Genomic DNA, 4850 nt, shown 5'->3' with positions numbered 1-4850 from the left:
TTAGTAAAGTTAAGAATGTTGAAAAAGGGACCGGAGATGAGTCAACTTTAGGTAGAAGGCGTCCCAATATTTCGGAGGGTGAAAATCTTGTTGAGAAAATTGATGAAAGTGGGTTTGGAGAGATCAAAACTTTAGCTAGTGATGCACCCACTATTTTGGATTACAAAGACTTCAATTATGATAGTTGCTATTTGATTTATTGTATTTCTTTGTTGCAATCCATGATAAATTCACCCCATGCTTATGAACAAAATAAAGCTTTTACTAAACATATTGTAGATGCTATGATGAAAGCTTCTGAAGAAAAATTGGAATTAAAAGTTTCAATTCCTAGAAAATTGTATGATGAGTGGGAACCTACTATCAAAGTCAAGATTAAAAATTATGAGTGTTTTGCTTTGTGTGATTTGGGTGCTAGTGTTTCCACAATTCCGAAATATTTATGTGACGTGCTTGGTCTTACCAATCTTGAAGAATGTTCTTTGAATTTACACTTGGCGGATTCTACTATGAAAAAGCCTATGGGAAGAATTAATGATGTTCTTATTCTTACAAATATGAATTATGTGTGTAACGCCCCGGACACACCGGCCGGTGGTCGTTACTCCTGGCGGGATCTAGACTGGCCCCACAGATCAATGCTAGTCTTTTCTGCGCATTTTGTCCTCACTCGTGCGCACCCAGGAGCAACTTTCCGGTCGGTCACCCATCCTGAAACTGCTGAGCACGCTTAACTTTGGAGTTCTGTCCGAATGGGCTCCCGGAAAAGAAGGAATTCCTTATTGATAGTAGTCTATCATCCCTAATAAGCCAGGCTATCACATACACCCCCACTCAGAGGAACCGACGTCCTCGTCGGGCCGCAGGAACGTTCCCTCTTGGCACATACGTCTGTGCATCCAGTCTGGCACATGTGCCATGCCGTGTGCCACGATGGATCACAAATGTCGTGAATAACATGACCGCGCACCTGTCCGCAAACATCCGTGTAACCGCGAGGGACGGCTCTAATATCAACTTGTAATGCCCCGGACACACCCGCTGGTGGTCGTTACTCCTGGCAGGATCTAGACTGGCCCCATAGATCAATACTAGTCTTTTCTGTGCACTTTGTCCTCACTCGTGCGCACCCGGGAGCAACTTCCCAGTCGGTCACCCATCTTGAATCTACTCCAAGCCGAGCACGCTTAACTTTGGAGTTCTGTCCGAATGGGCTCCCGGAAAAGAAGGAATTCCTTATTGATATTAGTCTACCATCCCTAATAAGCCAGGCTATCACAATGTGCCCATAGATTTTATTATTCTTGATATTGATTGCAATCCCTCTTGTCCAATTATTCTTGGTAGACCGTTTTTACGCACTATCGGTGCCGTGATTGATTTTAAAGAAGGCAATATTAAGTTCCAATTTCCTTTGAGGAAGGGTATGTAACACTTTCCTAGAACTAGAATTAAGCCACCCTATGAATCAGTCATGAGGGCATCTTATGGATCTCGAACCAAAGATGGCAAAACTTAGATCCTTGCTTTATGCCTAGCTAAGGGCGTAAAACTATAGCGCTTGTTGGGAGGCAACCCAATGAATATAATTTATTTTTGCTTTTTGCTTCCTGTTCTTGAGTGTTAGCACAATTATGATACTTTTATGATTGTGTTTTTTATGTTTTAATTAGTGTTTGTGCCAAGTAAAACCTTTAGGATCTTTTTGGCAATAGTTGTTTGATCTTGCTGGAAAAAAATAGAAAGTTTGCGCTTACAAAATTAATTTTAAATTTTTACCAGAGAGCGATAAAATACCCATTCCACTTGTAGTAGATCAATATACAAATTTCTCAGGTCGTTCTAATTTTTCAGAGTTTTTTGAGTTACATAAGTATTCGAAATAGTCAGATTGCTACAGACTATTCTGTTTTGACAGATTATTTTTTCTTTTGTGTTGTGTGCTTATTTTGATGGCTCTATGGTTTGATGAGTTTTTGCCATAGAAAAGTTGGAATACAGTAGATATAATACAAAAACAAAATATGAATTGGTTTTATACATCACTTATAGTAGTGGTTTATTATTCTTATACTAACGGATCTCACGAAGGCTTTGTTGAGTTTTGTGTGATTGAAGTTTTCAAGTTTTGGGTTATCTTACGATGGATGAAGGAAGGATGTAAGAGCCTAAGCTTGGGGATGCCCCGGCATCCCAAGCTATTATTCAAGAATGAGCAACCAACTAAGCTTGAGGATGCCCCCGAGTGGCATCCCCGCTTTCTTCCAACAACTATCGGTATTTTACTCGAGACTATATTTTATTCGTCACATGATATGTGTTTTGCTTGGAGCGTCTTGTATGATATGTGTCTTTGCTTGTTTTATTTTATGTTTTAAGTTATCAATCCTTACTGGACACACCTATTTGAGAGAGCCAAAATTATGTCATGACTTGTTAGAATTACTCTCTATGCTTCACTTAAATCTTTTATGAGCTAGGACTTGCTCTAATGCTTCACTTATATCTTTTTGAGAACAGTGTGCTTTGTTATTTTTGAAGAAATGCTCTCTTGGTTCAGTTAGATTTATTTGAGAGTTAGTTAAATTTTGAAGAAATTCTCTCTTGCTTCACTTAAATTATTTTGAGAGAAAGAAAATTTGTTATACTCATGATCTTCACTTATATTTGTTTGAGCTTATGAAAAGCAACTCATGAAAATTAGTCCCAAAGTGATAGATATCCAAGAAGGATAAAGCAAAAAAATGTCATGAAGATCATTGGACAAAATAAACTTGTTTTCTAGTAATAGTTTTGAGATATGATGATGTGATATATGAGTTATGTTGATGAATAATTATGCTTTAGTAGGAATATTGGTGTTAAGGTTTGTGATTCCATATGCATGCACGAAAGTCAATAGTCATGCAATGAAAATTATATCCTACTTGTGGTGCATTATTCGGTGTTAATTATGCTTAATGCTTGCTTATGAGATTATTCGTTTCTTGGTTGGTCGCTTCCCAATCTTTTGCTAGCCTTCATTTTGCACTAAGTATGACCTCTACTTGTGCATCCAAAATCCTTTAAACCAGTTTTGCCACATGAGTCCACTATATCTACCTATATGCGGTATTCTTTTGCCGTTCTAAGGAAATTTGCATGTGCCATCTCCAATTTTCAAAATAAACTTCTCTTTTGTGTGTTTGTTTCGCTCGCGGTGCGGTGAGGGGTGGCTAATATTTTCCATGCTAGATGTGTTATTCTCAAGATGAGTGTTTATTCACTTGTCATTTCACGAGAGTAAGGCAGAGGTATTAGGGATGCCCAGTCCCGAAATGCAAAAACAAAAATGAATCTACTTTATGTTGTCAAATAATAAATTCCTTGGAAAGTGTTGGTATGGAGGGCACCCGTGGATACGGCTAGCCATGGAAAGTGAAAGTTTTGGTGGAAAAAGGAATAAACTTTATTTTCTGTTTGGGAACCGCCTATGGCATATCTAGCATGGAATGTGTTCGGAACTCTAAGTCGTTTTCGTTGGTGGGATGGATACACCTCCCAAAATGTTTTTATCTCAAAAATTTTCGCTTTGAGCTCTGGCACCTCTACAAATCCCTACTTTCCTCTGCGAAGGGACTTTCTTTTACTTTATGCAATTTTTATTTTGAAATTTGAGTCTCCATCTTCTCTCATAAAAAGCACCAACTAGGAGGCAATATGATTGTGCTCAAGTATTGGGTGTAGTTAATATTCAAGTGTGTTTCATGAATGGATCAATGTTTGAGCATGATGGGCTAGTGATAACTTATTTTAACGTTGATATTTTGAAAGACATGGTTGCTTGTTGATATGCTTGAGTATCTAAATTATTATGTCAAAATTAGACTATTGCTTTGAATCACATAAAAGTCCAAATGTCCATGCTATAAAGAAAAAAATATGATATGACTTGATGAACAACACTCCACATCAAAAATTCTATTTTTTATCACTTACGTACTCGAGGACGAGTAGGAGTTAAGCTTGGGGATGCTGATACATCTCTAATGTATCTATAATTTTTGATTGTTCCATGCTGTTTTAGTATCAATGTTGGATGTTTTATAATCATTTTATATCAATTTTTGGTACTAACCTATTGACATAGTGCCCAGTGCCAGTTCCTGTTTTTTTCCATGTTTTTTACACCGCATGAAATCAATATAAAATGGAGTCCAAATGGCACGAAACTTTACGATGATTTTTGATGGGTCAAAAGGAAGCAGATGAGCCCTGGTTGCACCTAGGGGTGCCCCGAGGGGGGCACAACCCACCAGGGTGCGCCAGGAGGCCCTGGCGCGCCCTGGTGGGTTGTTCCCACCTCGTTTGCCCCCGGACCGCCTCTTTGCTCTATAAATACCCAAATATTCCCAAAACCCTAGGGGAGCCGACGAAATATTCATCCAGCCGCCACAACGTCCAGAAACACCAGATCCAATCTAAACACCATCACGGAGGGGTTCACCACTTCCATTGGTGCCTCTCCGATGATGCGTGAGTAGTTGTTTGTATACCTTCGGGTCCGTAGTTAGTAGCTAGATGGATTCATCTCTCTCTCTTGATCCTCAATACAATGGTCTCTTGGAGACCATATGATGTAACTCTTTTGCGGTGTGTTTGTTGGGATCGACGAACTTCGAGTTTATGATCAGATCTATGTTTTTATATCCATGAAAGTATTTGAGTTTCTTTGATCTCTTTTATTCGTGATCTCTTATAGCCTCGTATTTCTTCTCCGATATTTGGGTTTTGTCTGGCCAACTCGATCTATTTATCTTGCAATGGGAAGAGGTGCCCGGTAGTGGGTTCGATCTTACGGTGCTTGATCC

The sequence above is a fragment of the Triticum urartu genome, chromosome 3A (assembly GCF_056163025.1).
Source record: "Triticum urartu cultivar PI428250 chromosome 3A, HENAU_Tu73, whole genome shotgun sequence".
Classification (NCBI taxonomy): domain Eukaryota; kingdom Viridiplantae; phylum Streptophyta; class Magnoliopsida; order Poales; family Poaceae; genus Triticum; species Triticum urartu.
The sequence above is the reverse complement of the archived record's forward strand: the minus strand, read 5'-3'. Positions refer to the sequence as shown.